This window comes from Podarcis melisellensis (genome assembly GCF_964234715.1).
Source record: "Podarcis melisellensis genome assembly, chromosome: 6".
Lineage (NCBI taxonomy): Eukaryota > Metazoa > Chordata > Lepidosauria > Squamata > Lacertidae > Podarcis > Podarcis melisellensis.
Window position 1 is genome coordinate 51,629,494 of NC_138538.1, and position 15,052 is coordinate 51,644,545.

General features: G+C 43.6%; 1 protein-coding gene and 1 long non-coding RNA gene across 5 annotated transcripts in view; one reads left to right on the forward strand and one right to left on the reverse strand.

Moving 5' to 3' along the window:
- Positions 1–15,052, reverse strand: part of LOC309371366 (phosphatidylinositol 3-kinase regulatory subunit gamma) — a 244,109-nt gene that overhangs the window by 86,049 nt on the left and 143,008 nt on the right. The gene's annotated exons all lie outside the window — the stretch shown is intronic.
- Positions 1–15,052, forward strand: part of LOC309371426 — an 89,145-nt gene that overhangs the window by 37,710 nt on the left and 36,383 nt on the right. For both annotated transcript variants that reach the window (XR_014169100.1, XR_014169101.1), the window contains exon 2: positions 14,150–14,290. This is a non-coding gene — a long non-coding RNA (uncharacterized lncRNA). The remainder of the gene's footprint in view (positions 1–14,149; positions 14,291–15,052) is intronic.

The window sequence follows — 15,052 nt, forward strand, 5'->3', positions numbered from 1 at the left end:
GTTCTGCAGTGGCAGACATCCTGTGTCTGCCACATCACCTCCTTGCTATTCCTGCCCTCCTACAGTCTACATTCCTGTAACCTGATACCTGCACCAAATTCATTGAAAGAGAATAGAATGTAAGCAACTGCAATCTGGATATGGTGAGGCTGAAATTCTCTCCACCCGCCTCCCCACAACTCCCCGCTCTGTATCCACACATACACCATCATCCATTTGCATAAACTATTAAGCAGCAAGCTAAATAGATGTGGCCTCTTTAGGCTGTAATCCAGCGCTGAGATGAGCTAAGCGCACAGCACTTACTGCTCCATGTAATCAATTCCAGTGCAGCACATTCATTATCGTTGCCTTTAGCATTAATATGTCTCATAAAGAAAATGCTCCCATGTGTTGCCCAAGGCCTCAGCAGCTTGTTCGCTGCCCCTAGTTCTCTCTGATTCCTCCTTTAAAAAAATAAGTAAATTAAAAAGCAGCTCTAATTATTGTCCCTGCTTCCATGGATTCCATTCAGCCACTGATCTCCATGTGTCAGCGTCGGGTTGTGGGCAGCTGTGTGAGGTGAGCTGGGGGCCAGGAACTATGGGATGAGCCAGAAGTCAGGAGCAAAGGACAAAATCAGTAAGCAGGATCACGGAGCTAAGCCAGGTGTCAAGACTGAAGAGCAAGTCAGAACTGGAGGACACAGAAGACAGGATTGAGGTGCAAGCCAGAGGTCAGAACCAAAGGACAATATATGAACACACCAGAGCTCAGAAATAGGTTCAAGCAAGACTCAACTGGCACAGCAAGGACTGCGCCTGCCTGTTCAGGAAGATCCAATGGCCAACCTGGGTGGGCAGAGTCAGTTCAGGGCCTGAGGGTACTCCACTGAGTAGCTATTCACATGCAGTTCAGTGGCTCACCACTAGGGGAGCCATCCTGATGGCTTCCACCACTCCTTTCTTATGTGGATATAAGTTTCTGAACAATGTCAACAGAAGCTTGGTGAGCTACACAGTGGTACCTCGGGTTACATATGCTTCAGGTTACAGACTCCGCTAACCCAGAAATATTACCTTGGGTTAAGAACTTTGCTTCAGGATGAGAACAGAAATCGTGCAGCAGTGGCGCAGCAGCAGCGGGAGGCCCCATTAGCTAAAGTGGTGCTTCAGGTTAAGAACAGTTTCAGGTTAAGAACGGACTTCCGGAACGAATTAAGTTCTTAGGTACCACTGTATATACACTAATGTTCTCTGCAGGATGCAGCAGGTGATTTTCCATGTCTGTCCCTTACAGATTTGAGGATCTGGTATGCGCAATCTGCATTGTGCCATTCACCAGCCCAGTCTTCATCTGCTCTACAGACAGTTTCTGATTCAGGGTTGGCACATTGGGGAGTACTGAGGAACAGCATCAACTTATAGCTGCCACACACCATTCTGTTTAAGCAAGAGCCACACGTTCTATTCCCATTGCTGCTGCTTCAACCCAAGTGGAGGCATGATTAACTGCACTCCAGGCATGGCCAGAGTTGCAAGGCATTCATCTTAACATGTGAACCACTGCTTCGGTCAATTAACCAAGGAGGTAAATCATGGGTGTCTCTAAAGCCAGATCTCCTATAATAAGGGAGCAAAAATTTAGGTGGCCAGAAACAACTGGTGCCTAGAGCAGTTGGTCCTGGTGACTGGGTTGGTGAAGAGTCGTTGCTGTTTTGTTTTACGGTTTTATTTCACAGTGGTACTTTTAAACCTTGTACAGTGAATTGAATGCTGGATGAGTGGCACAGAAATATTTAAGTCCAATAAGATTAGTAAAGATAGTGATGACTTCCAGGTATGCATGCCCTCTGCCATCTCTGTGTTAGGAAGTGCCTGAATAGAAGACAAAAGGAATGCACCACCATTACAACTGAGTGGATAAGTTCACAGGCTCCCAAGAGAGGCAGGGATGCTGTTCACCAATAGAAGGAAGACGGACCAAGGCAAGAGGCAGGTTGTCACAGCCAGAGTGCAGAACAGCAAGGAATCATCATCATCATCATCATCATCCGGTTATGGAGGCACTGGGTTGCATCCCCTCATAATTCTGCACCAAGGGTCATGGCCACACGGTCACACACACACACACACACACACACACACACACACACTATGCCACTGCCAGGGGGAGTCTCTGTAAGTTCTGCATTGTTTTAGCTGCTGGCCTAGCTCTCATAAAAGAAATAAACGTGCATTAGACAGCATCAACTAAGGTGTGCCATGCCAGGGATGTGGCAGGAATGTGATCAGTAAAATAAATCCAAATGAATCAATTTTTGGCATATTCAGTATGAGAAAGCAGAAGTTGTCTCAAGCCACTAGCCACTCCATATCCCAGAGTGGAGTTCAGTCATGGACTTTTCAATAGAACAGAGTCCAAAGTTCCCTGTCGAGGTGAAATCTGGTGTGGGCAAAACTCATCCCTGCCCTCGTGCTGCCCACCCCCTTGAGCTCTGGGCCACTGCCTCCCCAACAAGAATCCCCTGGCAGAGTAATGTAGGAATGAAGGTATCAGCTGGTAGTTGCAGTGAAGAACTAAGGGAGGGGAGATGTGAGGACAACACTGAGTCCCCCACCTCCCAATTTCAATCCCCCTAAATTGCTTACTCTCCCATTAGGCTGCCTACAAATGTGACTGCAAAATTGGGGGGCCATTTTTGCTCAGCTCTGCTTTTCAGCCTCTCTGTGATAACAGGCTTTTAGTCCTCTGATACAACACAATGGCTGGGATCCAAACTCCTTCAGGTGCCTACAAAGAGCGTCTTTTAAGGTGCCTGTGTGTACACAGCAGCGCTTCCCACTTTCTTCTTCTTCTTGACAGCAGGTCTTTGTGCCTCATAGCAGGATGTTTCTGAAGTTGCTACAGTTTTGGAGGCAGCAACATGGTTTAGTTTAAAAACTAATGAGTCCCATGACTTTTTTTTTTTGAGAAAGACCATTTTAAATGTTTGACCTCACTAAGGTTTAGAAATCTTCTGATCTGCATTGGCCATTGTGACAAAACTCCAGGATAATGAACTTGATAGAATCAACACAGGCTCATGCCGGATTGTCAGAATATGTCTGACAGAGTGCATCAGAAGGCTGATAAATACACCACTCTCTGATTGTATGAATGGTTGGAATGTGTTACACTTCCAGCTAAACGAAATGTGAGTACAATTAACATGAAAGCTTTTAAAAATGCCTAATAGCAGCAAAGAACGAGTTCAAGCAGCATCAGGACTACAGGAAAAGGAGAGGGAGATATCAGCTCCTCCTCTCCACTGTGATCATCCCGTTCAGACTTGCAAACAGCAGCAGGGGTGGCAATTTTTCCAGACTATGGCAGGGGAGGAAAGGGTTAAGCTCTTCTCTGCACTCTCTGAGCTCTTGATGTTAGGACTCGCCTACAGCTGCTATACTTTTTTATTTTTTTAGAAAAGTATTTTCATTGCATTCATGCAATTAATGTCATGCCTAGTTTAGCCCTTAATCAATGTTGATCAGCTTGAGCACCTACACTGTAGCATGGAGTCTGGATTTCCCTTCCTGCTTTGATTCTGGTAACAGAATTAGAGTGGCACTGATTTTGGGTTTAGTGGTCCGCGTTAGTCTTTGTTGCTGCATATTAGCATGGATTTCTGCGTACCAGGAAGTTGGGCTTGAAGCAGACAATTAGTGGGCAGGAGTAGGAACAATGGTCAGTTGAAGAATTCTAGGAAGTGTCCATTTAAAGGATCACAAAGGCACTACCTTCTTCCAAGGTGGCAGGTTCCAAGGCCACTTACACTCTGGCACCAGTGCACTCCCACTGCTGGTATTTCAAGCTGTGTATATGCAATATTACCAACAAACCTGAAGCTTCTTGAGAAATACTGCTGTTTGATATGTTTTCCCCTCAAATTACCTTCCACCTGATTAGAAAGCCACATTCACTTCGCAGATGACAACTTCATAAATAGGAGTTGGGGAGCTGCAGGTGTGGGAAAACCAAATAATGTGCACCAAGTGAAGACATTTCTGCCTCATCTCTGGTGTACAGAAATGTGCAAATGTGACCTGAAATGCAGTCTGGGAAGGCGGCCGGGGTGGGGTTTGACCTCGCTGTGTTTTAAGCTGCTAATGTGTACATAGCCCAAGTCTCTTAAAGCCGGTGACTGATGACTTAATCCAAATGGTTTGTTTCTCAAATGCTTTTCTGAGTGTTTTTACTCCCCTGTTTCTAGCCAACGCTGCTATGCAAAATTGCCACAAGTTCTTTTCTTTTCCAATACCTGATGCGTTTGATGTCCGTTTTCTCCCTCTGAAGAAATCAATGTCTGTATCAGTAGATGAATGTATTGGTTTTGCCTCTCCAAGACAAGCCTTTTCAAACAAGATGGTATATTCTGTAGCCACGTCATTTTAATTAAAAATATACCAAGGAGCTATTCATACTGGGGGCACATGAAAGGTTTCAGCAACATGCCCTGGAGCAGTTCAAACTTAATAAAGTCAAGGTGGGCCTTGGAGGACACCAGGCTTGCCTTTGATGGAGCCAAATAGATTTATAACATCTTCTAACAGCAAAGAGTTTTGTTCTTAGCAAAGAATATTTGATGGGGTATATGCAACGTAGTGGGAAAAGAGTCATGGGGGTGGGGGAGAGAGAAAAGGAAGACTTTGTTGTTTTGTTCGTTAGAGAACTCAGCTAGGAAAGTGCGGCTTAACCTCTTCTTTGCTTATACTGTAGCATGTTTAATTTCAAAACAAGACTGGACCAGAACACAAACTCCAGCCTGATTTATCTAGTCTTGCTTCCACCTGCGATGTCAATTTGACATCTTAGAAAGAAGGCAAATAATCTAGGATAGGTTAGAAGGAGGGAAGAAAACAATAACTGATAAGAATATTTACTTTTACAGCACATAAAAAGACCAAGGGGATGGCCAGTGAAATTTGTAGGCAACAGGCTTTGTGACATTACATGACCTTCCCTTTTTAATCTGCTTGGCTAGAGCAGAGAGCACGAGAAAAGTGGCAAATTCAGCTATCAGTTGAGGAAGTATGCTAGCCATGTTTACATCTTTGTCAGCTAATGAGGCCCAAGTACCTTTATACAATATCCACAGCTGCTGTGGCTTTTGCTTTCCTTTGACCGTGCCATACTGTCCCTTGCAAAAAGCTAGAGAAGTCTCTCCATTTCTGGCAAATGTCTCAGTTCATTCAATCAATAACTGCACCAGAAAAGGGTTGTTTGAAAGCCTTTTGATCAAAGATATCGTGTGACCACAGCACAGCACATGACTCCCTATGGCATCAGAGAAATTCAGCCAATGGCAGCCAGAGGATATGACAAGTGGGTAGGTGACTCATTTGAAGGATGCTCATGGACCTGCTGTGAAACCTTGAGGTCTGTTGCAAGTGTCAACTTCATTGAAACAGCAACTCAATCACATTTTATTGGATTTAGGGAATCACCTGGTAAGAGTAAGATAAGGAAGACTGAACTAACAGAAAAGTGATAAGAGGAGAGAGGGAGGTGGACACTCCAGGAGATTTGACAGCGAACAATATTTGCTGTTCTGGTGGGTCACCATTATATGAAATTATATTGTTCTACCAAATATATATCACACACACATGCATTCAAAAAAAGAAGAAAACAGTAAATATTGTACACTGTTATGGAGTTTTAAATTTTATACGTGTATATTTATTTGGCATATGCTATAGTGGTAAAAAGCTTGGAGGGAGAACTGAGCATGGAGGTTGGCTCAGGTGGTCTGCATCTTAGCCAAGGCCCTGTCAACTAGGGCATGAGCGAGTGAGAAGAGGAGGTCCTTGCAGTTCACAATTCTCATGTCTCAACCCCCAAGTTGCTGGTGGTATGGCAGCAAGCCAAGTAGCGTTTCTGCTATGTGTAGGGTGGGGCTGGAGATTGATATTAAAAGCTGCTATAAAGAAAAACTAAGCAGGCACTAGCAACCAAACCAATGAATATGATAAGAAGCTGAGTTGGATGGCATGAAAAAGGTTGGACATAATGAAAAGCATATTAGAATATAACTGGGCCCAACTCTTATCTGAATGAAGCAACTGCATATTTTTACCGCTTCCCCTGACTGATTGATTGACAGACTGCATTGACTTGGGGGTGTTTCTGAGCCAAACCATGGCTTAGCCCTGGGTAGTGCAGCAGGGCTGATGGTTCACCCCGTACAGGGGCTAATGCAAAAGGAATATTCTGATGACTGCCTTTGTGGGAGCACTGACATTGCATCAGGACTTGAACCAATCTCACGGAGCAGTGGTTCCCAATTAGCTAAGTACTGTTTTCCAAAAGCCAAGCCATAGACTCCCTACTTTTGAAAATGTCGATACCTCTGTGGTGGTTTTTGTTCTGTGAATGGTGCCACCATACCCTCCAACATGTCCCAGCGCAAAATTGGGCTGCGCTCTCATGTGAGTTATGTGACCCGCATGAGAGCACGGCACCCAAAAGATGCACATCTGGCTGCAATCTCACACGTTTTGGGGCTCTGTGTTCTCATGCGAGATGTCCCAGTCAGTTGATAGATATGTGCCACGGGCCTCCTGGAGGACCTCCAATTGGGACCACCCTGGAGGGTTGTGGAGTTGGCTGGGTGCTGTGCTAGCTTTTGTTTCTACAGCTATTGTTGTGGCATGGAATTTGCTGCTGAGAGTACACAGAACCACATTTATGCTATGCCAACATTAGCCCTAGCATAGAGGGACCACAGGATCATCCTGAAAACAAAACTTTGCTCGACTGTAAGAATGCAGATGCTTAGAGATCTGATTAGAATCACACAAGCGCACACATATATATGAAAATAAATAAATCTGACATACTGTCAATGTTTAGATTATTTTTCTTTTCTTTTTTTACATTTTCACAAGAGCAGGAAATTAGAGGGAGCAGACAATCATTATTTAATGGCAGCAGAAGCTCAGTTTCAGATGCATATCTAGGCAAATTCTTCCAAGCATAGCATATACCCCCTCCCCCCAATATGAAGTGATTGCTGGCTTGGCATATACATCACCCCTGAGAGTCAAAGATAAGGAAAAGCCGTGCAGGTCAACCCGAACATGAATTGTTGATAAAATCTATATAGCACACAGCACAGTGAATTAGCATATATGTACAGAGGAGAGAGCAATGGCATTGTAACATTTATTACAGTGAGCCATGAATGAAAAACAAGCATCAAACAGAACATGCACACTGTATGAGAAGAACAGGTCAACAGGGATTGGGGGGCACGGGGGCAGACCTTGCTACCAGACAGGTAGCATCAGATTTTGACAAATGCATTTTCATGCCTGAAGTGAAGAACAAGATGGTGCCTCCCTTCCGTTCAATGCACGAAAGTCAGCTGAACTGACAGATGAATCTTACTTCAAAATTGATAACGGTATAAATCAGTATCCATATATATAAATCAGTATCCACACATATAAGGGAATTCTAATTAAAAATGGCACATAGATGGCATCACACACCAATACAGATTTCTAAAATAACATCTGGACACTTGCCATATTACTGGCTTGGGGGCAGAGGTACATTTCCTCTGGTTTATACTGGGATTGCTTGCTGATTTATATATTTGGATTAATGTTTAGAGGGAGATCTCCAGTATATGTAGAAATGATATTGTAATGACCTGCCCAATTTTCATTGTTAAATCTCTGCAATGGCTATGTGTGTAATTTATGCTCAAAAGACCTCCTAACATGGATGCTGGCTGCAGCCAAAACCTCGATAGTGGAACGACGGAAAACACTGAAGGACGTGCAGTTAACACTTTGGTACAAAAATGTGTGGATACTAGTGATTTCAGACAAGGGTTCCCAACACATCACAGTGGCTCTCCCAAAGGCTGGACCGGTTCCATGCATTAAAAAGTGTGTGCAGGTGTGTATAGCTGCTCTTTACTAGGACTGTAAAAGAAGGATTCAGACAAACATCTGAGTGATGCAGTCACTGAGTGTGGGAACGAGCCATTTGACTTGCCTGGCGCTACCAAACAACACCTCCTGGAATTCCTTTGCAAGGTGTGTGGTGTGGCAGGAAGAGGAAAGTTGTGTTCTTACACTTTGGCTATGGCATGTCACAGCTTGGCTATGAAGAACTGTATCTCAGTGGCAGGGCATTTTCCTTGTGTACAGAAGGTCCCAGATTTAACCTTTGACATCTCCAGGTAGGCATGGGAGACACTTCTATCCAAAACCCTGGAGAGCCACTACCAGTCAGTGCAGACGATATTGGGCTAGATGGACTTGACTCAGTACAAGACAACTTCCTGTGTTCCTAGGAACTTCAATTACTTGATTGACCTCTGCCATCTTCCCTTTGGCTGCTCCTCAGGAGCCACCCAAAGGGAATGACAAGAAGTGGCTCAGTCAATATTTGGTAGAAAAGATTCAGGATTGAGACCAGGGAGGGGAAAAAATATTGTCAGGAGAGTTGTGGCACCTGTCACCAATGGAAGTGAGACCTTGCCATCACAGGTGGTTAGGATGCTGAGGCTGATGTAGCACAATGCTATTGGTTGTTGGTTGATTCTGTGCCACAGATGGTCATGATTCTGAGGGTGGCAGTGACTTTTGGGAAAAAAGAGAGAGTAATTTCTCTTACAAATGGTACATAAAAACAAAAAACAAATAAACAAGTCATCACTGAAGGAAGCTTAATTATCTGGCATATTAGTCCCAGGAAGACTGATTAGGGAGTAGGTAGAAATAATTGATCATTCAGTTCAGTAACTGATTACTTTGTGCTGTAGTTTATCATACAGTTATGTCACTACTGTTGGCTTAATCACTGGACCCTCATTCCAGATATGGAGGAACTAGTTGTAGTGACTCAGTGGAGAGGTATAGGCACTCCAAACATGCTCAGAGGTATCCTACAATCAGCTTTTCAATAAAGTTGTCTCAGCTTAGGTATCGTATAGTATGGTAGGCTCATACTCCAGAACCCTATGAAACCAGGGGACCAACTTAACTAAATTTGTAGGATGTAGTCCATAAACTATATTATATTCAGTGTTCTCTAATTATAGATGGCTGGATATATAACCATGACTGGATGTGTGAGACACAGTAATCTGCCAGGACAAAGGGTTCAAAACCAGTGGGAGCAACTGGGAACTAGTTGGGAAAGAGCTGTTTTGGATTGAGAGTCAGAACTACTACTGCTCTGAGACTAGTATCATTTGCCCATATGCAATTCCTTCTGTGTCCATATAAGGCCTGTGTAACCTGTACATTCCCTAAAACAGTAAAGTGACACTTACAAGGACATGATAAATCTCCAGTGCAGGTGGGTGTTTCGATGTACAGTTCTAGCAATGTCAGCTTGAATCAACATCACGACTTTGACTTCTGCATCAACCACAACTACTGCCTCCACAATGAAACCGAAAGGAAGGATAGCTGCTGGCATTTCCACCTCCAGCTAGCAGGGAATGTATGTAAATTAACCACTACCAGCACCATGCTCCTGTAAGGCTGATAAATGGGAAAAATAGGGCACTTGTCAGCCACCTAATAGGTGTCTGTGAGCTCAGATCACAAGGAAAGGGGCTGAATGACAGGATGGCTAGGAGACATGGCCAGATTATAATAGGGCAGTTGGAACGATTACACAAGAGACCATGCTTGCAGACTCTGAACTTTATATCTTTACTGCTTTTTAAAAGTAAGTCTCTAGATCTCCAGGAAGTAAAGTTATGAAGCAAAATGTGCAGCCAACTTTTTGAAGCCATTTCTGGAAGATGAGCCAGCCTGGCTGCTCATACTTTTCAGTGTTTTAAGCCAGTGAGTAAAGTCTGAATTGTTTTATGGGTGTTTGAATGCCAGGCTACAGGAACCCCAGGGTCCTAAAGAGCTGCTATTTCCTTGCTCTTTAATGCACTCTTCCTGCTTATTTTCCAGTCCTTGAAACTGCTGTAGTTTGCCCTTCCTTTCTAGCAACCAAAATTCACATTTCTTGTGGTGGGTTCATTTGATATCACATACACCCTATATTTTCAGCAAATACTGTTGCACAATAGTGCAAATGGGTGTTAAATAATCCTCCTTCCCCACAAATGGCAAATGCAAAATGTGAAAATTTGAAAAGAGGCTTTGAGATGTCTCCTACTGTGTAGGAGATGAACTCCAGGAACTCATTAAGAATTCACTATATAGTTAACTTACAATGCAATGGTAAACATGTCTGCTCCTAGGTACGTCTTTAGTAGAGCTTGACGTAGGGACGGACAGGATTGCAAAATCAAACAATTCCAACACAACTGAATTATTATTAATAGAATAAAAATGATTCCATAACATTTAAAAATCCATTTTGTTATCTCAGTGATTTTGCCATTGGGAAAGAACATTAGTAAGTGGAAACAGATTTTGTCTTTTTTTTGTACTGAGAAGTTAGGAAAACTCTGACTGTGCTTTTTCTTACTATTTTACCTATAAGAGTAAAATCATCACTAAAATGAAAGCAGTTCACACTGCTTTCCACAGTCCCCTATGCCCAGTGGCTACAGGTCTAAGTTAATCAATCCTAGGAATCAATCCTTTGTGCATACGTACTAACCTGGGAGTAAGCTCAGCTGGGCACAAGTGAGACCTATGCATTTAAAATATACAGTAAACATGCCAATTTAATATTCCTTGAAGCCTTGAAGTTATACAAATTTGCAAGGAAGGAATGGCAAAAAACATGGTCCTTTATAGTACAAATATAAATTAATGGAACTGAAATTTGATGCCTGTGATTCATGCACTGTCCCCTTTTGCAGCCATTGATGCCTCTTACATCTTCACAACAGTGAAACTGTACTTGCTTAGAATATTTTTTTGGAATCCACAGAAATTTATGATTAAGACACACATGAAAAAAAATGTGTTTATATCATTTATATCAGGCTTCTTCTTCTGATTCCTTTGTTCAGGTAAAGTGAAATAGTGTACTTCACCTGAATTTCCGGAAATTATGGCATGAGATTTTGTGAACATTTCCTGTTTTGATCTAGTTCTGCCCCTTTAAGACCAAGCTTGTGTGGCCTTTGCCAAAGGGGATCGAACCCATGAATGAGTACCTTGGCACCCTGCATTCAGCTGGCACAGCACACGTCACTCACAGTTTCCACAGCTGATTGGAATGTTCAGAACTGTACCCAGCAAATTGCGGCTTGGTGAGGGTTTCGGAGAAGAGAATTTGACACTGAGCAGATTAAGAAAGCTATACTCACTGTATGCTTGGAGCCCTGGTATGTTTCAGAGGGCTCTTCTTGCATCTCAGATTAAGAAAAGGCAGTGTAGATACTAATTTCACAGTGACGTGGTTGTTCATATTCTGCCTCAAAGAGCCTCTGAGACTTAGCCTTTATGGGTAGGATTCACCTAATAAGCCATGTCAGTGAAAGCCCCGTGGAAGGCCCATTGCACAAGTGGTAGGCCTTGCACCCCCAAAAAAACTGGCTCAAGGGGGTGTGGTGGTGGTGGAACTCCTAGAACAATAAATGGGCAGTGCCAGTGCTATTTTTCTAGAAAAAGAGGTGCCAGAACTCACCATGAATGCCTCCCTTGTTCTCTTATAATGGCAATGGCACCCACCAGAGAGGTGCTGGAACTGAGGTCCTGTGAGTTCTGGCAGAATAAAGGCCCTGGGCCATGCCCTTTTGGTCGCACAATCAATGGAGCTGACAGCCCTAACATAATAAAGATAATGGATTATTATTTGTAAGGAAGAGAGTTCTGTTGTTTGAGCTGTCACCTGCCTTCTTAAGGAATACAACCCAGAAACAGGCCTATTCTCAGTGTAGGCTCAAGGTCAGCATCCTAGGGCAGCTACTGTGCCCCACACCGTGCCGCCAGCACTGTCATCTTCCCCATGCCTTCCACATAGGGTAGTTGGCTCTGTGAGCCTCCATTTTACTTTCTCACTATAGCACGGAATGACGCTGCATCTGGTGCTCTGGACCACTGCCAGGATTAGGCTTTGGATTTAAATGGCAGTCTGGGGGTCCAAAGGCCCCCTCAAACCTGGAGCTGGCCCTGCCTGTCCTTCATATGTTGTTTAGCAAAACTAGACCCATTTTGCAGCTTTTTTTTTTGCAGAAGGAACTACTAAGGGAATTTTATAACCAACAAATTCTCTTCCGCAGAGTCAACTGTGCTACAGGCATGCGGCGTGTTCTCAATTCCCAATCCTCTGCTGTGTCGAATGTTTCCAAAACTCTTGCAGTAGGAACAAAGTGGGAACAGGACACAGCTGGGCTGGTCCGATCGTCCGCCAGCTGGGAAGGCATGAAAAGGGAGAGCTGGCAGGACTGTTTTTCACTCTGTTTCAGAGTCTGACGTTCATAATGTGAGGAATGGTTCTCTTTCAAAGGACATGAAATGGAAATATTCCCCTTCTCTTGGATGTTTTGGAAAGTGGATTTCTGTTTGAAAAACACCTTTTGGGGCAAAGAGGTTTTGCACCAAAATTCTTTGCCAGTTCCTGGAATTGCTAAAAAGCAGAAACAACTGGAGAAGGTCAGGAAATGAAAACAGCTCTGGGACAGCAGAACATTTCAACTTAAAAGCTGCCCGCTGATAGAAAGATGAGTTACAGAAGCAGAACTTCATTTAGAAAATGTGGACTTGTGTAAATCCCATGAAAAAACACACAAACTGAACCTGTGATTTAAAAGTGGGAAAGCAGCAGGAGGGAAGAGGGTAGGGTGGCCATGTGGCCGACTTTAGGGAAGGTAGCCCACTATTTGAAAGGCTGTCCATGTTAAGTCGTGGGTGAACATATCAAACGACACAGTGATTCTTCAAACAGCTCTTGTTTATTCACAGGCCAGAACTGAACTGAACTGAAGGGTTCAGTCAGCCTGCTTATATAGAGCTCCACTAGAACGCAACAGTAACCATTTTCTGTAACTATCCAATCACTGAATGTCACTTTCCATCCCTTATTTGCATATGTGGACCTAAACTATCTACAGTATCCCCCTGCTGGCCCAGGGTGAGAACTTCAGTACATAACAGTCCAGTCCAAGTTTAAATGAACCATTAGATGGGTCAGCAGGAAGGACCTTGAAATGCAGACTCAGCAGGCACACAGGTCAGCTGGTCACAATCTTTCCCACTGCAGTGATATGTACTGTATTTATATTTCAAAGATAGCAATTACTTCTAAATTTGCACCTACACATATAAACCAGCATATGTAAATATAATGTAAACCAGTGTCCTCTTTTTACACTAACCTTTCCTCTCTCTCTCTCTCTTTTGGTAATGCATGTGACCACTCTAGAAGAGGATGCCAACACCTAGGCCTGCCTGCACTCTCTCTACCCACAAAACTGCCTCACCCAAAGCTGCCTTTCTTCTGGCAGGCATTACTTTTGATCATAGAGCTTGACTGAAAGAAAAGCTTTCTGCGGAGGAGGGTTTTCTTTGCAGCAGAGGAAACTGGGAAGCAGGAGGGGAGGATTCAAAACTCACACCAACCTTTTATCCCCACGCAATTGACAATATGTCTACTGGTCTGCCACCATTTTATCTATTGCTAAGCTCTTAACAGACTGCTAATCAATGCCCAAAGTATGCCAACATCTTTTGGCTTCCTTCTGTTTATGGTGGGAAACCAGTTAAGTTACACACACACACACACACACACACACACACACACACACACACACACTTAGGCCATACACTGCTAAATTTCAGTCTGACCAAGTCATACTGGCCTGGAATCCACATACAGATCCAGGTATTCACAATTTCAGGATGTATGTGGCCCATGTGGTCCCTGTAAAAAGGTCTCTCAAAGTGTGTGTGGGGGAATGTTTGTGGGAATGCAATTTAGCAAATGACAAGGAGATATAATTGCAGTTTTTTTTAATTAAACAAAAATTCTCATAGGACAAATGTGGTGGAGAGGTGTGCCTTTCTGTGGCTTAACGGTCAAGAAAAGCTCAAATGTGCATGCTCAAGTGTGTCCCAATGCTGTGTGTGGCCTGTGGCTCCCTCCTTTTGGAAGCTCTGCTGCAGCTGATAGCCAATGCAGCATTTACTTGCTTATTGGGAAGCAACTGCTACTTGACTTGTCAACCGTCCTTCTCCCTTTGCTAAAGGAGGCTTACTGTGGGTTTATGTGTGCCATGGGTTCACCACCCCTGCTGACTGCTATCAGAAGTGGACTTCAAGCTACACAAGACTGGTGAGAAGAACCATGCAAGCTTATGACTTTCATATAACCTTTCTTCCTGGTCAAGGTAAACTGCTTTCTCACTCTTACACTAACCCAAGTTAGAAAATGAAAGGGGGAAAAGAAACCCCCAACACACCCCAAATGTTTGATCTGATGTCTTAAGGTTTAAAACCCACGCTTGATGGCTAAATATACCCGGTTGCTTCAGCCTTTCCTTGTATGTGTATTGCAAACTCTGTATCATTTTAGTTGCTCCCTACTGAATCCTTTCCAGTTTGCTTGCATTCTTAAAATATGCTGACCTAAACTGGCCACTTTCCAGCTAGCCAGTGCTGAGCCGAGGACCAATTTTTACCTCCTGTGCCTTGAATCACATTATAGGCAAGTTCGTCCGAGAGGTGCTTCTGAGGAATAGGCTGACTAATCAGACAAATGACTGGGGGATGTCATTTGCCCACTGATAATTTGCCCATTCTGCCAAATCAAATACAATTTTGACTCAGGAAGAAATGGAGGTAGTGAGAGATTTTACTTTCTTGGGCTCAATGATCACTGCAGATGGTGATCAGGCAATGACAGGCCTAGACAGCATCTTGAGAAGTAGAGACATCACCTTGCCAACAAAGGTTCGTATAGTTAAAGCTATGGTTTTCCCAGTAGTGATGTATGGAAGTGAGAGCTGGACCATAAAGAAGGCTGATCGCCGAAGAATTGATGCTTTTGAATTATGGTGCTGGAGGAGACTCTTGAGAGTCCCATGGACTGCAAGAAGATCAAACCTCTCCATACTGAAGGAAATCAACCCTGAGTGCTCACTGGAAGGACA